Consider the following 12,606-nt stretch of genomic DNA (forward strand, 5'->3'; position numbering starts at 1 on the left):
GTAGAAAAAATTCACAGCAACAGCCCTTGACAGACAGGAGGGGACCCCAAAGGGGATTGCCACAGAGCCCAGTTTTTGGAGAGCTTTGTAGAGCAAAGTTATGAGGTGGATACAATGTGGATTAAATTATAATCAACCAATAAGATTATAAGTGTAGCTGCTTAGCTAATATTGATCCAATAAAAGCAAGAGTATATGGGTAATCATTGACCTTGGTTGATATTCTATATTTAGTCATCTTTAGTTTTAGTAGTCTGAGTAGGTGGGAGAAGATGGCCTACTCCTTATGATACAATGGCTTATTTATATGAGAATCTCACAAGGATGGTATAAACAATCTCAAGCTTTTGCTTCACTCATAAGAACTATGTCAATCTGGTCATAGTACTTTAATAATGTTTTTTATACACAGCTCTATCCACAGTTTTGATGTGTTTTCATCCTTTGCACTGACTCCCTCAAGAGCCCAGTCCTGCCTGACTGCCTACAACATTTCTACCCAATTTAGCTGTCTATTACAAAAGTACATTAAGTGGACCAACAACACTAAGCAGGAAGGAACCCTATATGCTACCTGCTGTTACAAATGCTGGTTGCCTAGACTTTTCATTATTCTTTTTATAGAATTGTCCAGTGCTCCTGCACTTCTTAGAAGATGCCCTGATTTTAAGGAGCTAAGTTAATGTGTAATATAATAAAATAATTATGAACCAAACACCATATATGAAAGGCTTTTATTGAACTGAAATTTTCATTATCTTTATTTTTTTTTTCAGTACTAGGGATTGAACTGAGGACCCTGCTCTTGGTGTGCAAGTGCTTATTCTATTGAGCTGTCTCCTCAGCCCCTCATTTTCTTTATTTGAACCACAGTTGCTCAGAATTAGATTAATTCTGGATTAATGGAAAACCATAAACATGGACCATCAATACTTTCTTTGATTTTATTTTGATATATTTTATAACCCTTGGGATTTTGTAGTTTTTCTATTCTGTCACTGAAGTGGTGATCAAACCCTGCGGTGAGGGTTCAGCTAACCCATTGCTTACGAATTCCTAAACCACATTTTCTAAAATAGAACTTGGCAATGATAAAGCTGATATTTTTATTTCTATTAATCTGATTTCTATGTCTATCTCTTAATAAGCTCTTAATCATGAAGAGAAGCAATGTTTTATGCATGGACCTTTCCAACTCCACATGTAACAAATTACTTTTGACTGTACATTGAAATAACAGTTTCTACTTTTTAATTAGGGTGGCCATATAATTTACCATCCAAACCTCGATGTTTGAGAATGAAAAGGAGGACTATCAATAATTAACCACTTTCCAGTATCTACAGACTATTACATTAGGAGTCTTTTTTTTGGCATAAAAGATGCTCCTAAATGTGCTCTTTGGAAGCAGTAATATATTATTGCATCTCTTGTGAGCTGGCTGGATAGCTCTTCTACTTTCAGCAGCTGTTCTAGTCTGGAGAAGAAGGCTGGATAACGTATAGTAGCATCATTATGTCTTGCAGGCTACAGGAGTCTTCTTTGTATGACCACATCTCTACACAATGTGCTTCCACCTCTCCAGTAGAATATTCTGGCCCCTTCTCCATGACAATCTCAAATTACCAAAGAGAAGCAAGAGAAAACAAAATAGGTATATACAAAATATCATAGATACACAGCTACTTTCTCTTAGTTCAATGAAAAGAAAGTCCTGAACTAATAGTGTTTGGACAGGATATCATGTCTGCATCTTGTACTATGAATAACTACTACAAAGACAACAATATGCAATGTATTAATTATTGTAACTGTCCTACTAACCTGTTTTGAAACTGTCTCATTGCTATTTCTTTCTTAACAAAAATAATATAAAAAAGAAAAGAAAAAATAAATAACTAAATTTAGAGAAAGAATAAAAAATAAAATTAGGGAAAAAAATCAAAATAGGAAACACAGGCTTATTTTCTAGGCTTCTGGGTCTCATTGGCGAAACCATATCACATAGTGAAGCCCAGAATTCATATGGAAAGAGGTCTTCAGAGGAATGTGTTGAAGGTGTTTTCACTAATTCGAGAACAGTGCAGCAGCAGTCTAACACACCGGTTTTAATTGGCCTTCTAGAGGTATACCTAGCACATTGTCGGCCTCTGTATTAAATAGTCACTTACTTAGTCAAGCAGAAACAATGATCATTCCATTTGATTAGAAATAAAAGTTTTAGATCCGTAATGGTGTGAATGGATCAATAAACATACATTCAAGAAATTGTACCTTTGTTTTGTTTTCAGAATCTGGCTAATTTTGATTCAGGAGCTCCATCTTGAAAAATTGATATAAATTTGAACACTCATAATACTCAGAGTTACTTATCCTATAAGAATGCACCAATAGTTTGCAAGTTTCCCCATTCAAAGATACAGGTACTGGGATTCAGGTCCTCTCCTTCCACGTGTAGTTTCTATCCGTAAATAGACAGACACTATCTCTGGGCTTATTTCTATGAGCTCTATTGATTCTAATGCTTATGTTCAAATTTGCAGCATAGGAGTTGTATTCATTTTGTTAACTGATCTCTTCTTTCTCAGATGTACTGTTGCTCTTTCTTTTCTCCCCCTTCTGAGGATTTGCTTCTTTCCACACAAACTGCCTATTATCAAAGGGAGTTCAAGGTATGTTCTTAAAAAGTCGAAAGTTTCTATGCAAATTCTATTACATACCTTTACAATGGTAGTTACTAAGTAAAGTTTTGAGGACTCCTAATTAAACACTGGCTCTATGCTGCACCCAAGGAACAGACTTTATGCTTGCTAAAGCAGGAATAGGTAAGGAAGAAGGGAGAAATCAAATGATTAACTTGGCAAATATATGCAGTTACAGACTCATTTCAAATTAGATATTTTTTTTTTAATCCAAAATCAAATCTTCGCTGGTTTTCAATAACATCGTTGAATTACATTCTATGTTTAACTTTTTTTTTTTTTTTTGCAGAACCAGGGATTGAAATCAGGTCCTTGTGCTTGGTAGGGAAGTGCTTATTCTACTGAGTCATCTCCCCTGCCCTTCTATGTTTTAACTTTGAATAATGAAATATTTCGTATTTCTGACTGCAATTGCCATTAATATATTAGAGTTACAGAGAACTGTGCAGATGCATTTCTTCTAATGGACTGCTAAGTTGTTGGGAGCTGCCGAAGCTAGGAAATTGATCAAATGTGCATAGGTGGGACTGGGCCTCAGTGCCTAAGGCAGACAAGCTACCTCAGTCCTGAGATAAACATCCTGTCTGATCAAGGTCAGCTATTAGTCGCTAGGCAACCTTGTCTCACATGTTACTAACTTTGCAAAAGTATAAATAAAGGACTGTTTTGTATTGTGATGAGTTAGTCTTGCCTGTCAGGCAGACTGGGGACTACCTAACCCAGCTTTTGTCTTCTTGTCTATCTTTTTGTATTCCTGCCGTCATTTCTCCGTGGGTAGAACCGGAGATGGCAGTGAGACCAAGGGATTGCTACAATAAGTGAGGATGGGAGAAGCATGTACACAGCACAGTACTTTCAAAGCTATATCACCCTCTAAAATTTTCATGATCTTAAATATAATAATTTCTGTACCATGAAGAATTTAAATTTCTGAGTGAATTGCTAAGAGGAAATGACATGACCTGAAAGAGAACAGAATAAGTGAATACAAGGAACAAGTGGTCCTTGAATGTGTAATAGAAAAGAAATGCTTTTTCAAAAAATTGACAATCCGTGGGGCAAAGAGTAAGACTTCCCTGTAATAAAAGGTGAAGGTGAAATACAAAAGAGAGATTGGCTATTGTTTGTTTACTAACAATCTGCCTGGAAGCAACAGACTACTTCTGGTACCATGAAACCCAGCAATCTGCCAAGTTTTCACTGATCAAGCCAGAGAACAAACAGGAAGGACAAAAGAACCATTCCATTTGGCAGTTCTGGAGTGTTTTTTTTTGTTTTTGTTTTTGTTTTCTTTTTTGGCAGAACTGGGGATTGAACTCAGACCCCTGCGCTTGCCAGTGAAGCGGTTATTCTACTGAGCCATCTCCCAGGCCCCCACATTTCTGTCTTTCAGACACAATACATTCAGAGCAATTAAATTACTGAGGTTAATTTGTTTTATCTACACATTTGATTCTCTTCTCAGCAGCATATAACAATTCTATGGGATATAAAATTTTTGATCTGTGATGCAACTTAGCTCTACAATTGCTCTGATAAAAGCCCTTGTTATATGTGTACGGGATAACTTCAGCACACATAAAATCATTAGAAAATAATTCTACTTCTTATAAATTTGAAAAATATGCACTTTAATCCTTTAGATATATTAGTTTACCCTCTAAATCATATAAGTAGATAGATTCTTGGGTGAACTGCTGAAATAATAGAGGAAGAGATTTTACTGTTAGGGTCAATTGTAGAATTTTCCCTATCGTGTTGTATAAATTTCAGCTCCATTCACAGAAATGCATGAGAAATTCAATTTTGATAAATAAATTTATGCGATTGATTTTGCTTTCTTGACTTTTATTATTCAGATGTCTTAACATAACAAACTTGGCTCTTTTAATTAAACTTTAGTAGAAATTTCAATCTTGAATATTGAATTATTCACATTTAATATGAGCTATAATTTTTCTTCTTTCTGGAACCTAGCATAGCATTACTTTACTCACAACCTCTTAATATGTGTCCTTATTTACTTATTTATTTATTTATTTATTTATTTACTTTTGTTACCAGCTAGCTCACCCTGGGTGCAGGGCTGGCACAGCATGTGGTGCTGGGGATGGAATCTTGGTCCCTGTGCTTGCCTATGCTTGTCTAAGTAGGTGCTTTAGACTGCTGAACTATCTTACTGGCCCTAATATTTGAAAATTTTAATGTTTTCCATACTTCAAATTAATTCTGGTGCCATTATTGGTTCATATATACTTACATTTATGAATATACACACATATGCTTCAGAGAACTAGTCAAGCATTAAACTGATATTTGAAGATATTTATTATTAAAGAGAATGATAGACTTTTGTGGACCATTACCAATTTATTAGAAGACCTATAGTATTAGATACAATTTTGGTTCTGGTTTTGAACATAAAGATAATTGTACTTTCAAGGGAATTAGAAAATAAATCAGAGAAAACTCACTTTATTTGGTAAGAAATACAAAGAACTCCAGTTTTAGGAAGGCACTATGATTAAAAAATAGACAATTAGCATTTTACAGAATTTGTGTAATGTAAAAACATACTCCTATCAATAAATAAGGTCTTGGGCTGGAGAGATGGCTCAGTGGTCTAAAGCACCTACTTAGAACAAGTTCAGCGAAGCACAGGGACCACGGTTCAATCCCCCAGCACCACATGCCAGCCAGCCCACCCCCTGGTGGGCTGAGCTGGCCACACACACACACACCACTCTCTCTCTCTCTCTCTCTCTCTCAAATAAAAAAAATAAAAAATAAATAAATAAATAAATAAATAAGGTCTCTTGTAATTCAGATTGTAAAATTAACTTATGTGCAGGGACAAATATTTAGACATTTGGAGCCTTTGCAAAAGGAAAGCTACTATCCTAGCACAGTAGAAATGGGGAGAGATGACAACAACACATTCAGAGGTAGAGGAGCCGGGGACATGGATCACCAAAACTGTTTAAACATGGTAGTGCATGGTCACTAGCGAATGCTCAATAAGGAAGGTCTAGAAGTAAATACCTGACTTTGTATGAATATGACTTTTAAAATATTTATACTTTATATTTGATAATTTTTTTGTTATTTTCATTAAATCTGGGGTGTTAATGCCCTCATTCATACTATGTCAGGAGGAAATCTTTTGTTATAATTTAATCAAAATGTTACTGTAAATGGACAAATGTAGTCAAGCTTCCACACAGCATTTTGTCTTTATGTCATTTTCTTTATACGTATATATCTGTTCGCTTATTTGAACCCACACTTTTATCATGAATAATAAAGTACCTCATTTAATTTAATGAAAGTTTACTGAAAATTTTTTATTGTACACCATAAGATATTGGTAGTAAATTGTATCAATACATAATATATACATATGTGCTTTGAATGTTAATTTTATAATATTTTAATTAAAATGTATTTCTTAATTTATTAGACATTATTTAAAACTAGCTTCCCAAATGAGTTCAGCTATGCACCATATCTGTGCTCACTGGGATTTTCATTATTGTGAGAAATGAAATCATATTCATGAAACGGTGTTATATCACTGCTGGGGGATTGATTATGCTTTGTATGACCTGAGAATTTAATTGAATTTGTGGATTTATTTCTAATAGTATGTTGGGAATCTTTCTTCCATTACTTTATTTTTTCCTAAGCAATGACAAATGGGCATCTCAATGATTTAACATGCTCTAAATTTGTGCAGATTAGATATGCTTTAAATAAATGCCATGTGTTTAAAGGTCTGATTATATAGATTAAGCAAAAATTAGTAGGCTTGATATAACATCTGGGAACAATAGACTTTGCTCTTTCCTATGACAATTAATGTATTTAAACTATTAGGTGTCATTGTAGCAATGCTCTATTTTTAGCAACTCCCAAACTTATCAATGTATTTGACACGTGTAACTTGTATTCTAAGGCTCTCCTCTGGAAAATCTCCCAAGACAACCAATACTTTTCTTTCTGTTCTTCAAATACCACGCTCTTCATTTGATAAATCTCCTAAGTTCTGGAAATAACATAGCTCTTTTTCACTTCCAAAACTTAAATTCTAATCTATTATTTTAAAGAAGATAGTTACAAAAGAACAGAATAATGTTAGCCTCATCTTCTCTTTACTTCTCTTTTATAAACTCACTCTACATATTAATTTTGTGCTATTAGTGGATAAGTGAAAATTAGAAAATAACAAAAGATGTAAGGGCTAGCATTTAATTTTGCCACAACAAACACAGTAATTGCATTTTTAATTGCCAATACCCACAGAGTCATATTTGTTAAAATGATCAAGGGATTAGAAAGATCTTTGAACATGCTGCAATTTGAGACCATCATTTTAAGCTAATTAATGACAAAAAGAAAAGACTCTAAAAAGGGAAATATTTTGGACTTTATTTTTAGTTCTATTCCTGATAATCCTTCAAGTTAGGAGGTAAGAAACAATATATTGATTATGCTAAGCTCTTGGATATATACAGTCCTGATAGATACAGTCATTCCTTATTTATTAGAAAAGAATTTCTGCTCTAAGCCTACAAGACCAATGTTTTTAGCCTCTATTTATGCATCTAATTTTTTCTATAGTTTATGCTTTTCCATTTTTACTGCTCTAGCTCTCAATGATCCTTATTTACTTGTATTATCTATCTTCCTTATCAAAACAAGAATTTTACAAGTTTACATGTTCTATTTCCAAGAAAGACTTGGATAACCAACAAGTTCTTCAGTATTCATCTGACTGATTAATATGCATGATATGTATGTACCAATCTTGACAAAGAAGATAGATGACTCATTTATGTTGAGGTGAGATGAGACCAAATGGAATCGTAGAATGCAACAATAAACAACTGTGTTCTACTCCAACCTGCATTAATATTTTAAAATAAATCTATACTGCTACTTCCCCCTCATCATTTGGATGAAATTTTGAGCAAAACTTCTGAATTTTCTAAATACTCAGATGATAAAATTTTCTCTAGTAATTGTGAATAACTAAATATCTCTCATTTAAGAAACTAAAATACCTCATCATATATAATAATCAAAACCTAATGCCATTTAAAGTTTCTCTCATCTTTGCATATTGTTGTTCAGTTAGTAATTTAACTTAGCCAGCATGGGAAACAGAATAAAATGTCCTCAAAAATAAAAAAATATAAATACCACATATAATCTATCAATCCTTCTGCAGGGTACATATCCAGAGGAAATTAAACCAGTAAGTTATGGAGATATCTGAATTCCCATGTTTATTATGGATCTAGTCAAGTGGTTGAGAAATAGATACAACCTTAGCCTATATTGATTGATGAATGGATAAATAAAATATAGAACAGTACATTGCTCAATACAATCCTACTTAACCATAAAAAGAGTGAAATCCTCTCCTTTTGCAGCAACATGGATGAAACTGAAAATTGTTGTGCTAAGTACAATAGCAATGAGTATTCCATTTACATGTGGAATGCAGAAACAGCAGTGCTATAGAAGTTAAAGGTGACATGGTAGTTAGCAGATGCTAGAGGGGTCTGGAGTGAAAAAAATAAGGAAACGTTAATACACAATGTGTTAAATGTAGATGTCAGCAAGAAATTTCTTGTTCTATTGTACCCTAGGGTAATTATAGGTGACACTAACGTAATGTACATTTTAAAAGCTCAAGAGAAAGGACATTGAGGTTTTTAACCATAAGACAAATGTTTAGGGAGATAAATATGTTCAATCTAATTTCAACATCTTGCAAGGTAAATCTTATGAAAATACAATGTAGTCCCTCAGTAACAATTACAACTTCATAATGTCTTATCAGTTTTATATGTATTAAAGCTATGGCCTGAGATGTCTAGGGATAGCATGCTAAAAGGAGCTCTATCTTCAGTTTCTGCTTTTTATCTCTGAATCCTCCTATCTTATTTTATTCTTTAAATGTTATTTTTGCTGATCATTTTGGGTTATAGAAGTTGTAATGGAAGACAACATGCTAGAGCCATCTTCTTAAACTGATATTTCTTAGCTTTATGTTATCTCTGAGCTTATAAATTGTTCAAAAAATTCCAAAATACATTTTTTAAAAGATCTAATGAACAATTGTTCATTCATGAAAGGTTGTGTCATATGTAGGGTGTATTATGATGATGAATTCTTCTGACAGCATTTTTGTCATATTTTATCCTTCCTGCTCTTGTTTTGGAGGCTCTCTCTTCAGTATTCTTTGTTGAAGTCCTATATAGTTTCTGTGTGGCTTTCTTAGACAAAATTCCAATATTTAGACTTATTTCCTCATACGGAAAAATGTGCAAAATATTCATCTTTGGTGTGTTACTAGTGAGTGTACTATTTCTCAAATTTTATTCATACATCTCATCAGAAATCTCCTCAAATGTTTGTTTAGCTCATATAGGTGCTAGAATTGCAGTTAATTTTGTCCCAGAGGCATACATAAGATGTTTTGTGTGGCCAGCTCAGGCCTTTTTGGTTTGAAAAAGGATTGCTCATTTTCTTACACTCTCGTGAAAGAGTAAATATGTCTCTTCATTTCATCAATGAAGCTGTTTAATATTTTATACTTTTCTTTCTCTTTTCTCAGCTTAGGGTGGTAATGCATGATTTAGCTCTCCATGTTGTCAGTGCTTTCTCACTGCTTCGAACATCAGAAAGGACTGAGTCATACCCCATTTTAGCACGTGCATGGCTATATACAGAAAGAAAATGAGACTGAGAACAGGGCCTTTTGGGATCTGGAATCAGGATGATTCATTCTTGCTGGCAACAGCAAAATACATGTTGATTGGCCCATTTCACAGGTACTTTAAGTTTTAAAGCCATCATCTGTAAACTGGAATTTCTTTCCTTTTTAAAATTAATTTTATTGAAAAACAAATAGCAATGAGAGTTTCAAAACCAATTAGTAGGACAGTTTCATTAATTAATACATTGCAGGCTGTTGTCTTCATAGTGGTTATTCACAGAACAAGATGCAGACATGATGTCCTGTCCTAACACTCTTAGTACAAATCATTCTTCTCACTGAATTAAGAGAAAGTAGCTGTGTATCTATCATATTTTGTACATACAGATACAAAATGTTTCTTCATTTGTATCCCCTTTTTGTTTAGTTTTGTCAGAGAGGGGTATTCCAGTGCCATTTAAATATTGTAGGTACGTGAATTCAGCAACATAATCCAATCTAGTCCAGTAGTCCAAAATAGTAGTGGGTTATCCATAGGACTGGTAATGTCAGAAGTTGTTGGTTTGAGCCCTTTATAGCTCAGCATATTAGTATGACTCTACTTTTTATACCTCATTATTATATTTTTCTGCTGGATGGTTAAGACCAAGATAAAACAAGACCTATATAACAAGAAATGTAACTTTTATATCTGCCAAGGTCAGTAAAATCCCCTCAGGATTTAACTTGAAACCCTGTACCACAGTTTGTAGATCCTTTGTCATTTTCAGCCATGTGGATGAGTCACGGCCATTGCTTGACCAATTTGCTCTCTGTGAAAGTCTGAGAGAATGTTCTCTGGAAATTTTTAAAAACGATTAATATTTGATTACATTCTCTGCATTCATGGGTATACCTAATACTTATGATTATAATTTCTTTATACAATTATAAAGATTAATACAGTGATTATTGTTCAGTAAGCAGTAAAAGCACGTTAAGGTCCATTAGTACCTTCAGGGTTGGTCTTTCTGTTAGTATTATTTCTTAAAATAGAAAAAGTTTGTTGTATCTTAATTTGTCTTTTGGGCCAGGGAGATAGCTCATTGTTTACCTGGCAGTGGAATAAATGCTTGGCTGGCAAGCACAAGGTCCTGAGTTCAATCCCAGGCACCACCAAAAAAAAAAAAAAAAAAAAAAGAGTACTTAGTATGTCTTTTGTTAAACAATATTCAAAATCTTGATATAATATTCTTACTGCATTTCTTTGTCATAATAAATGCACTGTACTATGAAGCCAAACATGTACTTTATTTTTTAAAGGAAAATTATACAAATTATTTGACCATTTCAAATCTATATTTAAATGTTTTTAAAGGAAATATAAAGAAAACCTTAGTTGATCATCTACTGAGACCAATAAATATTACTGGATGTGAAAAACTGCAATTTATGAAGTCATTTAAGGTTTAAGCCTACATAATTTGGTAGATAAATACTAGGCTAAATAATTTTAAGTGACTGATTTCATCCAAACATTTACTGATCAATAGCAATTCAAAAGCTCAGTCAGTCTGGTAGAATTAAGTAGTTTCATGGGTGAATCGATTCAGAGATATACTTAAAACTTTCATTCATATAAAAAGGAGATAATCAATTCCAATAAAAAGGATAAATGTAGCTGCTAGTGAGACAAAACTTTTTCATTATAAGTGTGAAAATTCTCTCTGGGAAATAATTTGTTTGAGATTTAGTTGGTCACTTTTCTATTTTAAAAAAATGTAGGTTGTCATGAGACTTCCTCAAATGATTACCTTTGCTGCCAATTTCCACCTGGGATAGCTCTGTACACAGACAGGTGGCAAAGACCCCTTACCTTTGGACCTTCTTATTAAAAGTTAAAACAAGTTACAACTGCAGGACATTCCATTTTCCCTGGTGATCAGTATTTTGCCATCAAGCACTCGTAATACAAAGCATTCAGTGTGTATAATACAGAATATTACATTCACGAATATAATATGTGCCTAGAACTTGGAATATATATTAAACTGAAAGTATTGATCCTATGTAAATTATTTCCTTAGAATATATTTTTCTCCCTCAATTGGCTAAACATTTTTTTATCCTATGAAAATATGTAATTATTTCAAATAAAATTAGAATAATCTATAAGGTAGTTACAACTTGTAAAGTTGTGTTTTGTTAGAGTTGCTGTTGAAGGGTGTTCTTTTGGTAGTAACACCCAATTTGAAGCAGCTTGCTGCACCCAGCTTCCCTTTCTCACCATTGTTCCATGTCCGTGCAATGAGAGTTATTGTCAGAACACAGGACCGGAAACAACACGTGCTTCAGAAGGTTATTGCAGGCTCTGGTTTTAGTTTCCAAAACTACCATCCTTTCAGAAAGAGAGAATGGTTAGTCTCCAAGCTTTTCACACAAGCAAATGCAGGGAGCAACAAAAGTTTAGTGCTACATCTCCTAAGAAAATCAGGTAGGGCAGTCAAGAAAAATTGTTTCAAGTGCAAGATATATTGATAACTCTGTGCTTAAGATATCCAATTAAACTCAATCTATCAGGATAAAAGGGAAAAATAACTAAATAAATAAATAAGATACCACTGCTCCTGCCAAAGGCCATAGCCCAGTCACCAGCTTGTGAAATGGATGAGAATATGAGTAGTCACTGAGACAATGAGTGGAAGCACTGCTTAGGATCCACACCACTGGCCAGGCCACCAACACCCATGTGTACAGCAGCAAGGCATTGGCTGCTGCATTGCAGAGAAAGAACTGAGATGTTATCTTGGAAGATCTGAGAAGGCCATAGTCTCATTGAGTTCTCTGACATGTACACTGCTGGCTATTTGCGTGGGCATGTTTGTGTGTGTGTGTGTGGGATGGAAAGTATTCTATTTAAAATAGCTGAGGGCTGGCCTGATAGCTCAGCCGACTAAAACACCTACTTAGGCAGAGCACAGTGGCTGGGGTTCGATCTCCGGCATGCTGTACTGATCCTTTGTTGATCCTCACCCCTAGGGCACACTGAGACAGCAGTTGAGACTGGGCGTGGTGGTCCACACCTATAATCTTAGAGCTTGGAGGCTGACAAGGGGAGAAGCCCTAAGAGTCCGATCTACATAGTGAGACACTGTAGACCCTGTACAAAATATATTAAAAATATAAAATAGCTACACT

The sequence above is a fragment of the Octodon degus genome, unplaced genomic scaffold (genome assembly GCF_000260255.1).
Source record: "Octodon degus isolate 3935 unplaced genomic scaffold, OctDeg1.0 scaffold00047, whole genome shotgun sequence".
Lineage (NCBI taxonomy): Eukaryota > Metazoa > Chordata > Mammalia > Rodentia > Octodontidae > Octodon > Octodon degus.